Raw genomic sequence first — 12,903 nt, forward strand, 5'->3', positions numbered from 1 at the left:
ACTCAAAACAACTCATTTTCCATTATTGTGCGTGAGAGCAGAGAACCAAGGAAAACCTGCTGCCTTCTTCCTCAACAATCGACCACCCCCCGCCACCTAGAACACCAGATTTCACAACCATTCGAACCCCTTCACCTCCCTCTTCAAGCTCTTGTCATCACCTGGCCACGGAGTTGCCCAAAACAGCCCCAATCATCACCCAAAACCGCACTACCAGTCACGATTTTCACCGTATTTTCACCGTCGTCGGCCACCGTTTCAAGCGCGGACCACCACCACTCTACACCTGTCAACCAGGCGTATCCAATACCACCATGGGTCACCTACAATTTTGTCTAGATTCGAGTGAGCTTGTGAAAGTAGTCCGTGAGTTGTGGCAGATTTGGTCCCAACAAAATTGATGAAATTTTATTTATACAAACAATCAATTCTACTTTCCAAACATCAAGGTTGGTTTTTTGAATGGGTTGGGTTTAGTTTTTGCACATTTATTTATGGTTTCTTGTATGTTATTGAATTTTTTGGCTACTTACTGTTATTGAAATTTTCGAAATTGGATGTTGAAAATGAGGTGACTTTCATTATCTTGTTGGCTACTTAATGTTTCTTAAGGAGTCTGCAAACTATTAGTCTTAGTTTGGATAAGAAATTGTTGAAATCTTTCTGTTGGAGATAGGTCTCATTATCAGATGAATGAGATTGAATTCAAATCACTGGGAATTGGCTTTGAGTAATCTGTAAATGCCACTCGTGGTGGTGGATTGCTTAATTTGCTTCAGAAGAATGCAATTCAATATCAAACAAATTCTTTCCATAAATCATAACTATGAAAATATATACTGCAAGTATAGATTATTTTGGAAAAGCTGTGAGATGTCTCTTCCCAGTATGTGTAAGTAATTTTTGTTCATGAATGATGAGAAACGTTTGAAGTTGGTTGCCTCTCATTGAATTTGATTAAGGAGGAAAGATTGATAATCCAATGTTAATTGATGAAAGGTCATGATACTAAACAAATAGATCAAGATTAGGACTCGAGAAATTAGATAGAGTCAAGGATTAAACACCACATTTTGCTAATTGTAGCACAAAGTTGCATATTTTTGGGAAATCGTATATTGATTTTTGATTCTCTGATAATTGTAGATGGTAACAAAAACAGCTTGATATTGGATCCATTTCTAATTTACAAGTTTCCCTTGAGTTTTGCAACATTAAGAGGCAGCAATTACCCGTACACTTGTACTCACCTGCTTGGTAGCCACTTCTCCATCATGTACAACCTTCTAAATAGCAAATAGCAAATAGCAAATAGCGTTAGCAACATGTAAAAATAGTAGCTAACCATATGCTGCTTCTCCTGATGATAATAAGGTGTTCAGCTTTGTTGTAATTGTTACCGAAGTGGATATGTTACAGTCATGATAAAACTAACTTAGTTCATGTTTATCGAAGTATATAATTGATTATAATTTGATATGTATTTCGTATGACTAACATGCTCTTCGAAATTTACGGATTATAAGTTGACAAATGTGGACTTATTGAAATGGAAAATTTTCTCAAAGCTAAACCTACTCGTGACATTTGCATTGAAGACGACTTTGGTAAAGTGTACTTTAAAGAATTGACATGATAGTAAACACTTCACACGTGTTTCTTCTTTAATTTTGTTCACTATTGTGTATTAGGATCTCAAGAAATTGTGGAGGTCATTATTTTTTATAAATGGTTGTGTCAATTCGTCGACCAACTCTTTCGTATGAATGTAATGATAGAACGAAGGAACTTCATTATTTTCAATACTAAAATGAAACAAATTTGAGGTCAGATCTAAAATGAAATAAATTTCATTATTTTCAATACTAAAATGAAATAAATTTCAGGTTTCACCAACTTCAAAATTTATATATTATTTAATACTATATTAACATTAAAATATTAAAATTTAATAAATAATCATATTTCTTGAATAAAATATTATAAAAATAAATTCTCAAAATTTCAAAGTAAACACGTTTTTCAATTTTATATTTCCAGAAATTATTTTTCAAAATGACAAAAAGAATGAATTTTCAACAGTTTCAATATAGCCACTCAAAACACAAAACTCAAAATAAATTCAAAACTCAAAACTATAAAACTCAAACACGAAGAGAACGGTTCCTAAACTTTTGTGTTAGCCCTTGGTTTGAGCCTCATTTTTTGAAAAAAAAAAAAAAAAAAGAATTCTTGAACAGTGTTTTGACCTCATTTCAACAACGCATTTTTCAATAAAATAATATTAAATGCAAATTCAAAATTTTTCCTTATTTTTTAACCATACATTTTTCATCAATACACTATTCAAAAATTTTATTTTTTTTCGACAAAAATGGGGCTCAAACAAGGGCTTAATAATCCTTGAAACATTGGAATTTCTGTTTCAAAATTGAGGCAATAAGGTAATGATCAATAATCTTGGCATGTGTCTTTTGTATTATTCTTTTTTTTTTTTATTAGAATAGATTTTTACTTCAAAGTAATATTTAAGGTTAATTAAAAATTAATTCGGTAAAAAGTAAGTGAGAAAAAAGAATAAAAATCAAATTTGATATAAGGAGCACGGGTCATCACTTGAGTGAAAGACATAAAAAATGTAGGAGAGAGAGATAGAGTGAGGACTTCGCTAGCATGATCGATGCACGCATCTGTCCGCCAATGAATACATTATGTCGACACGTCCCTTCTTGTGAGGGGCGTGTAATCGGACGTATCAACACCCGAGTACAAAAATCAAAATTCTAATTTATAGAGTGAATATGTGCATTTCTAGGTTAAATAATGTACATGAATATTTATAGATGAATTCTTAGATTAAATAATGTTAGAGACTTTACATGTCCAACTCAACAGTTAACACATGCCATACAGTCACGATTAAGAGTTATTTTATATTGTTTCCTTAAAATATGAAGTTACCTAACTATCGATATTTATCTGATAATTCATTTGCTTACAAATTCTCTGGAACAGATGTTGACTTCCGAAAATGGCCAACAGGTGTCTTTCGAAGACAATGTACACATGAGTGTGTTTAGCCATATACCGACTATAAATGCATGTATTTGTAGAAGAAGGTGGAAATGGTGAGCAACTATATATGAATAAGTGGATTATGTTCTCTTCCTTGTTCAAAGGTGCATCCCCTAAAATGATACAAGAAATGGCTATTTATAGTGATCGTGCCGAGGTGGTCACCATTGAATCCGATCCACGTGGCCTAATCTACTAGACCTTGGCGTCACATCAATCCTACCTCACATTAATTACATTGACAGGCATTTGACAAGAGGTCGGCCACACTACATCCTTAGGCTGACATCCTTGACGCTTATTTAATGAGGACGTCACATCAATCAACTCCAAAAATGTGCTTATCCGAGTTGTGGAGTTCGACGAAAAGAAGTAGGCCCACCTCGAATACGTAAGGGCTAGGACTACTTCGGATAACTCTAGTGAAATGACCTCATCATTTAATGCAACAACCTCAGCCGTTGACCTTTTATGGGGCTTCCACGTGGACCGTAATGTATGATCAGCAACAATAGTCCCTCAAAGTCTATGTATAATCATTCATGTGATACATAGAATTTTATATTTCGTCAATTTTGAAAAATCTGTGCAATATTGTAGTCCTCCAAGTCTAATTTGCGAACATTTATGTGGAAATTAGAGTTTATGGAAAAATTGAGGCACCTGAAAGCTACATCCTAGGAAGAAGCTGTCTGAACCGATGTTCATTTACTTCGAGGTTATAGTAATGTGAATTTGTCGAAGTGATGAGCTTCGAAAGTGAAATGAGGTAGTTATTGATTAGAGAAGTTGTATAGGGTCGGCGTTGGAAAGTGTGGGGGTTATTGAGCACCGCGTTGGAATGATTGACTGTCATTTGCAATCTCTAGAAAAGACAGCTGACAGCGGTTCAATTTCCTATACACGTAACCATCTTTGCATTAGATGTGCAATGATGTCGGTTACAGGTATACCTTTTGTCCCCCAGGAAAAGTGGTGTATGTAAGAGTCACGGTGCAATCTGAGCTCTAGAATACGAAATAGCAAATATTGTGAGCAGCTCAGATTTAATTGCCAAATCAACAATTGGGAGATCGGATTTTTGAATTCAACGGTCAGGATCAGAAGTTGTTTCCTATAAAATGGGAAGGCTTAGGCGAAAATCTTTTTTCTCCTTTGCATTATTCATGTGTTCTTGAGTTGTCTACGCTTCTGTGTTTTCACCATTTTCTTCCTTATTCAAGCTTTTTGGATTTTGAAAATTTTCTACCCGTTTTGATCAATTTTTTGTAAGTATCTAAAATTTTCTTTAAGTTTTATAACTAACATGGCATCATCTTTGTCTAAGGAGGTAGATGTGAGGTTGGGTACTGAGATAGGGGTTGAAGTCACCAATACTGCTGACCTAGTTAAGGCCATTAATGCTGGTCGAAGCTGCCTTCCAATTGTGAAGGGTGGTTCGGGGGAGGAAGGTTTGGGGGCCTAAAAAATTCTCTCTATTGTAAATGCCTCTCACTTAGTAAGTCTTAGGGAAAAATATTGTATTCTCTACGATGTAGAGCTCCTAGCCCCCTCTTTTGATGAGCGTGCATGTTACCCTAGGTCAAGGTGTTTAGCCACTAGTGAATTCCTTTTAAAGGTAGGACTTCGATTTCCATTGTATACGAACCATCCTTTGGTTATACAAACTGGACCCACCTTGCTCATCCCAATGCATGGGCTCAGCTAATAGGGTCCTACTTTCTTTGGAAGGAGACCTCATTAAGCGAGGACATGCCTCTCCAAGTATTTTGGACCTTGCTCCAACCTATGTCCTTAGGTAAAAGGGATTTGAAGGGGTGATACTCCCTATGTCCATGAAGTCACATGCCCCATTTGTCATAAGCCTTCCCTCCTCCATCAAAGAGTGGAAGCAAGCGTAGTTTTGGGCAAGGAAAAGTGGCAGTTGTGCCAAGGTGACACCATTCTCCATGTGATTGTTCCTATCTCGTACCCTGAAGCCAATGAGTGTCGTTATTTATTGTTTCACATATAATGACGATTTTTTCATGATATTTGAGGTTGTATTCATTTTTCTGTTTGTAAGAGGTGCTGATAGGTACGAGCTCAGTTCATCAAAACTCGAACTTATCAAGGATATATACTTGCACTGGCTTCGTCAAAGTAGTTCGAAAGGCTTATCGTTTCGAAACCATTTTTTGAAGAATTCAACCTAATGCCCAAGAGAGGTATTTTTGTAGCATCTTTGGCAGTTTACTGGTTTGCTTAGTTTATATGTTTTGCATTCTAATGTACTTGCTGAGTTGCTTTTGCAGAGAGCTTTGGGAAGACGAGGCACCTCTCTCCTGATATGACCACTATTTGGGCCGCCACCTCCATGGCTGGAAAGAAGGAGTTGAAGCCCTCATCTATTGTAGAAAAACATGTGAAGGACCAAGAAGGTTAGCAAGGAAGCTACTGGCCAAAAGACCTCTGGGAGACCTCTCTTAGACAAAGGGAAGGGGAAGTCCCCAAAAAGAAACAACATTTTTTTGCTACTGAAGTTGGTGGGTCAACTACCAGCCCACCACTGTCTCGCTCCGAAGTCCCTACTGGGGAAAAGTTGATGGTAGTGTCAATTGTTGCTGCAAGGGGGCCCAGAAGAGGTCCACTGAAGCGGAGCCCCCCGCAATTCATCAAAGAAGGTGAATACCTCCAGTAGGTCTTTACAATTGAAGCCACCCCTCGCCTGAAGCTCTCTATTTCCTATGTGATGAGCTGGCTCTGGAGATTCTGACAATGCTGCCTCTAGAAGTGCAACCCCCGTCAGCAACTTTTTACAAGTACTAGACGAAGCATTGGTAGTCAATGAGTGTGCTAACATTTTCATCACAATGGTGAGCCAAACGGCAAGGGCATTTAGCACTGCTATTGAGGCCGATGCCCTCGTTATAAACCTCATGAATAAGAATAAGGAGTATACGACCTGGGCCACAAAGATCGTGGAAGCAGCTAGAAAGGCCTCAGCTGAGGTAGAGACTTTAAAGAAGAATCAAGTTGAAGAGTCAATGAAGCTCGCTTCTACGTTGGTAGAAATTGAAAGTTTAAAGAAGGTCCACGTATAGCTAAGGCTGTAAATGGATTGGATATGCTCAAATTAGATCCAATCTGTTAAGAATAATTAACCAGTTCGATCCGATCCTATAATTCAACGGATAATTGAGTGTTAAATCCATATTCGATTAACTATGATATATGATATCCGATCCGAAATTGAAAAAATTAGAAAAATTAAAATTTTATTTATTTTTTCATTAAAAATTATAGGCTCTACAAGATTTTAATTATTTATCTATTTTAAAAAATATTTGAATTATCTTTATGAGCTCATTTATTTTATTAGAAGGTCCAAATAAATTTTTTTATCCAAGTGATGCTCCTTTTAACTCATTTTTAAAGAAGACTTCTCTTAGAATATTTTAGTGATATTTCAATATGGGATACTAGTTTTTTAAAGGATTCTTCTCTTCCATTTAGTGATATTTCAATGTGGAAAACTAATTATAATCATTTGTAAATTCTAAGTGTTTACTTCATTATTTTCATTACAAATCATAGCCCAATAAGATTTTAATTACAAACAATATCAATTTGAACAAAGAAAATTATTTTGGACAAATTAATTGTTAATTTTTTATGTTATAAAACAAATCACTATAGTAAATCTAATGAATAAATTAATTATTATTATTATTTTATTTTAATTAATAAAAAATTAAATCTCTTCAAAAGTTTCAATTAAAAATATTATACTATTATATAATATTATTTATTATTTAAAAATTACGTGTAAAGTATAGTACAATTTTCAAAATGGAAAAAACTGTGTCATAAATTATGCGATAATATAAAAAATATAATCTATTATTATCATAAATCGGATTGGGTTGTTATCGGATCGAACTGACCTATATATTCATTTAGTTAACGGATTATTAGATTCGGATCTCAATCGGGTTATCGGATTGAGGCCCTAAATCCTTCTCCCATTAATTTCATCGGATTCGAATCAAAATCCAATCCATTGATAGCCCTACGTGTAGCAAAGTGAGAGGTGGCCTCCCTAACAAAACGGCTAGAGACATCTAACAACCACCAAAAGATTGTTGCGGAGGTGCTTGAATTGGCTAATAAAGAGAACTTTGCTCTAAAAGAGCAGATGTGAGGCTGAACTCTTGAATCTCTGGCTGAGTCTACTAGTAGTGAGGCAGTGAAAAGATACATTGTCTACTTCCATCATACGGAGGCATACTAGAGCTTTTGTGCTTACTGGTGGAGGATGTTCAAGCCGTCAACACTTCTGAGCTAAGGGCAGAGTTCCTGGAGGAGGAGGGTGAGACTCAAACTTCGACAGAAGGGAGTCAGGTCATTGAAATAGAAGACGAAACCAACAACCCGAAGGCTAATGTCCAAGAGGTGGCCCCCAATGCTATAGTACCATTTGTACCTCTCTCCCCCTTATCTGTTTAGCTAAGGTTTTGTACTTTTTGTTCCCCCCTCCCTTTTTTTTTTTTTTGTAATTTCGACCTTCGAAACCCAAGTTGTAATTTTTTTAATTATTAATGAAAATTCTCAATTTCATATTTGTTGATGTTGTTTCATTTTGTTTAATAACCTCGTCTATGCATATGTTTTGTATTTCATTCAATGCTTGCATTACTTTTTAACACAAGTGTTTGTAGTTCGACTGTATGTTTGTTTTGTAATGTGCGAGGTTGAGCATTGCTTAATAATGACTTTGTAACAGCCTTCAAAACTACGTTTGATATTGAAGTGGTCCACTTCGAGACTCAACTTATCATTTTCGTAAAATTTACTAAGTAAATCAAACTAAGGCTAAACTCGTTTCATTAATAAACAACCAATACAAGGTCGTATACAAAGTTTATTGGTAGTACTTTCACAGATTTTTTGGGTTCCATGGATGATGTTGTGTCTTTCCATCTAGCCCTTCTTTTTTGTAGGTCCCAAGTCTGATCTCTTCCTTTACACGATATGGCCATTTCCAATTCGACCCAAGAGTTCCGAACCGTGCTTCCGTAGTAGAAAGAAACACTCTCTGGAGTACGAGGTCATTTACACGAAATGCCTTTTTCTTGACCTTCAAGTTTTAGCACCTCGTCATTTTCATCTGATAAATAGCCAATTTGGACTGGGACTCATTTCTCATTTCTTCAAGAAAATCTAATTCGCACCTCTTCAGTTCATCATAAGATATCTCGTTGGAGTATAGCCTATGAGATGATAATAGACCTACCTCGACTGGGCTCATTGGCTCAGCGTCATAAGTCATGAAAAATGGGGTTTGTTCAGTGGCAGTTTTGTTTGTAGTCCGGATGGCCCATAAGACCTGGGTAACTCGTTGTCCAAAGCTCTTTCGAAGCCTCGAGCTTAATTTTCAACGTGTATTTAATGGTCTTATTAATAGTATTAACCTGTCCATTTGCTTGGGGTGATGTGGGAAGGAAAAATACTTCTTGATCCCTAGTTCATTGCATAGGTCCCTAACCTTCTTATTATCAAATTGACATCCGTTGTCCGATACAATCGAGTGAGGAATGCTGAACCTGCAGATGATGTTCTTCCACGAGAATTTTGAAGTATTTGCTTTAGTTATTTTGGCTAGTAGATCATCTTCAACCCACTTGGTGAAGTAGTCAATTGTAACGATGGCGAAAAAAACACTGCCACTAGGTCCAATTAAATCAATTCCCCATTTAGCAAACAGCCAGGGACTAAATACAACGTTGAGCTTCTAGAAAGGTTGTCAGTGCACCGTTGCAAAACGTTGGCATTTATCACATTTTTTCGCAAATCGCTTGGAGTCCATTTTCAAGGTAAGTCAATACTATCCTTACCTAAGAACATTTTAGGCCAGGGCCCATCCTCCTAAATGGTTGCCGCATACACCTTCAAGTAATACTCTCAGCATGTAAGTAGCTTCTTCTCCACCTATGTACCGAAGCAGGGGCATGGAGAAATCTCATTTATAGAGTATGCCATCTTGAAAGGTGAAGTGGGCAGCCCATCTTCTCAACCTTCGTGCGTTCTTTTTGTTAGAGGGCAGGAGCTAATCTTGTAAGAATACAATGGAGGGGCCCATCCATGAGGGGGTATCTTCTACTCACATCACTTCTTGTTCTTTAGAGATTGAGGGCCTCGGAAGATACTATATAGGTACAACAGTAAGCAGTTCGGAATCTTTATTACCAGCAAACTTGGAAAAGGGTTGGCATGGGAGTTTTCACTTTGTGGGATTTGTGCCAGCTCGAACTTTTCAAAAGTGGAAAGGAATTCGATGACTTGCTTAAGATATGCCGCCATGCTCTTGTTCTTAGCGGCAAAACTGCGATTAACTTGGCTGACACTAGCTGAGAGTCACAATTAGTGTGGAGCCTCTTAACTTGCATCTCTCTAGCCAATCTAAGACCAACCAGGAGGACTTCATATTCTACCACATTATTTGTTGCTTTAAATCCAAACCTTACGATACAATTGAGCTTGTGTCCTTCTGGGCTAATCAACACAATGCCTGTTCTAGATCTGGCTTCTCCTGAGGAACCATCAACAAATATATTCCATGTTGGGGGATCGACAGACTCCATTTCTGGAAGAGAAGTGAATTGAACAAGAAAATCTGCCAGTGCCTGACCCTTAACTGCTATCCTAACTTTGAAAATTATGTCGAACTCACTCAGTTCTATGACCTATTTTAATAGTCTCCCGGAAGTGTTTGTTTTTTTGAAGCACTTGTTTGAGAGGAAAATTGGTTAAGAAATCGACAATGTGTGCTTGAAAATAGGGCCTCAGTTTTTGAGAAGCAATGATGAGTGCCAAAGCAATTTTTACCATGTCTGGATACATGTTTTAGCCGCCATAAGTGCTTTACTTATATAATAAATGGGCAATTGACGACCCTCCTCTTCTCGTAGCAACATTGAGCTAACTGTTTCGTGATCACATCTAAGTATAACAACAAGGGTTTCACATTCTTATGTTTCGATAGGAAAGGGGCTTGACCGAAGTGCTTCTCCAGCGCTTGTAGGGCCTCTTCACATTCTTGTATCCATTGAAAATGGTTCCCTCTTTTAGGACTCTGAAAAATAGGATGGACTCATCTGTCGCTTTTTATACAAAGCGGCTCAATGCTTCCATTCATCCTGTGAGGCTTTGAACCTCCTTGGATTTTAGGGCTGACCTAATTTCTACCAAGGCTTTAATCTTGTCCGGATTGACCTCAATACCTCTTTGATTTACCATGTATGGTAGGAATTTACCTCGAGGCTACTCCAAAGGTGCACTTGAGGGGATTTAGTCTCATTCTGCATCTACGAAGCATCTGAAAGACCTCCTCCAAGTGTCGGATGTGGTTGTCCACTTTCAAACTTTTTGCAAGCATATTACCCATATATACCTACATCGTTTTACCAATAAGGTTAGCAAACATCTTGTTGACCATTCTTTGGTAGGTGGCTTAGGCAATTTTTAGCTCGAAAGTCATCACCTTATAGTAGTACAACCCTTGATCAGTGAAAAAGATGTATACTCCTCGTTTGTTGGGTGTATGGGGATTTGATTATAGCCAGAATACGCATCTATGAAACACAGCAGCTTATGACCTGCCGTAGAATCAACTAATTGGTCTACTCATGGAAATGAGTAGCTATCCTTAGGATAGGCACAGTTCAGATTAGTGAAATCCACACACACTCTCTATTTTCCATTGTGCTTCTTTACCAGTACATAGTTTGATACCTGCCTCGAATAAATCAACTCCCGGATGAAGCGACTAGCAGTCAAATTTTACACCTTGTCTTTCAAAGCTTCATACCTATAAGAATACAAAGCTTTCCTTTTTGCTTGTGAGGGTTTGCCTTGAGGTCGATTTTCAGGTGATAACAGCTGGTCCTTGGGTCGATTCCAACCATATCCTCGTGTTTCCAAGTAAAAATATCCAAGTTGTTTCGCAAATTTTTTTTATCTTTTCTTTCAAAGCTAGTAGTAAACTTTCTAGTTCCTTTATCGAGGCTGTCTGAGGCTCATTATCAATTATACGGGGTTCTAGTTTGTCAGTGCGAGAAGCTTCTTTAGCTACTCTCCCTTCTTCGAGGCCTGATTGTATTTCCATAGTGGCCTCTTCTTCAGAGGCATCAACCATTTCAGCGTCTTCCCTTGTGCAGGGTCGTCGACTTCGTCGATTTCCACTAATATAACGTTCACACTCCTTGGTTCAACTTTTCGTATAGAGCTTTACATCCCTAGCACTTCGTTGGTCACCTCTGACCATTGCAATTCCTTTCTCAGTAGGGAACTCATACGAGGTGGTAGACTGAGGTCACTGTCCAAAATTCTTTCAGGGCAGGTCTTCCCAATACTCAATGGTAGGTTGAATGCTGATCTATTACCAAGAATTCCATGAAATTGTGGGCCGCCAATTGCATTACTTGTCACTAAAGTGATTTTCCCTTGGGGAAGGATGCTGTTACCTGTGAAACAGTACAGAGGGAAAAATTATCGGGGTTAGTTCGTGGTCAACGTCCATCTAGTCAAAGGTGGGCTCATATATTATGTTGACTGAACTTTCGTTGTCCACAATATTCTTTTAAGGCCATTTCTAGCTACCAATGCCCTTACGACCAAGTCATCACAGTGAGGATAATGTACCCCTACCATTTTATCTTGGGTAAACGTAATCGACTAAACCTCCCTGCATGTGGAAGATTGACCACTGCTAACAATGAAGCTTACCATTGGGGGGTCTTTAGCTTCCCTAGCACTTTTTATTTAGGCGTTTCTTATCTTGCCACCTACACATTGCCTCCAAATATTGTATCGATTTCCCGAATGGGCTCACGTACTGCATTTGGTGAAGGAATTCTTCAATGTCTCCGACCATCTTTAGGTCTTGCATGATCCTTACCATGCCTGCGTGATTTCTCTCTTGGGTCGATGGTTTCCATGATTTCTTAGTTGCCGACCTTATCAAGGGGTTTCATTCCTTTGAGGTTGTTCGTTTCCTCTTTGGTTACTCGGATGTTTGGCTATGTCCCAGTATCCAGCAGTGCTGTGGCTATAGGAATTATGGTACGTGTAATATAGAGGTGCATCATCCCTATCTCTAGGTCATATACCTCGTCATTTTCCTCCTCGTCCTCCAGTCGATCACTGAGGTGGTTTTTCCTGATACACCTTGACGGTGGGATTTACCTCATCGTAAGCCAAAGTTGAGATTGTGTTAAGTGTTGTTGCTATTAACTTGTCCTGGATTAAGAGAGGTGGACGGTCCAGCTTGTTGGTCAATCAAATGCGACGTTGGGCCTCTTCCTCTTTGCATTTGAGGAGGTGGGGAACCTCAGTTTGCCTTATTTCGATGATCTCTTAATTCTTCATTGATGATCTCTCATCTAATCATCTCCAATAGAGCGTCGTAACTGGCAGGGTTTGTATTTTGCATGTCCCTCCAATAAAGTGAATTCATGTAATGTCCTCATCTTATGGCGGTCAATGCTTTCCTATATGTGACCTGCACACAGTAGGTTATTTCATTTATGAAGCGGGTCAGGAAGGTTTTCAGTGACTCCCCTACTTGCTGCCTCATATCTTGCAATTGTTGAATCGGCTCTTCACTTTCCTTGCTCGTAGTGAAGCGCTTAAGAAAAGCCTTCTTGAAGTCAGGCCAACTTCGTATTCTTCCGACCTCCACTCTAGTGTACCAAACCTCGGCTGCTCCACTAAGGGATAAGTAGAAAGCTTTGCTCCCATGTGAGTTTTAATGCTATTGAGATACTTTGCAGGGTCTCCTCTCCCATC

General features: G+C 38.1%; 1 long non-coding RNA gene across 1 annotated transcript; it reads left to right on the top strand.

Moving 5' to 3' along the window:
* On the top strand, window positions 1–1,493 carry LOC111393197. Its single transcript, XR_002702375.1, has 2 exons — window positions 1–449; window positions 1,147–1,493. It is a non-coding gene; the product is annotated as an uncharacterized LOC111393197 (long non-coding RNA).
* Window positions 1,494–12,903: the final 11,410 nt, after the last annotated feature.

The sequence above is a fragment of the Olea europaea genome, chromosome 4 (genome assembly GCF_002742605.1).
Source record: "Olea europaea var. sylvestris chromosome 4, O_europaea_v1, whole genome shotgun sequence".
Lineage (NCBI taxonomy): Eukaryota > Viridiplantae > Streptophyta > Magnoliopsida > Lamiales > Oleaceae > Olea > Olea europaea.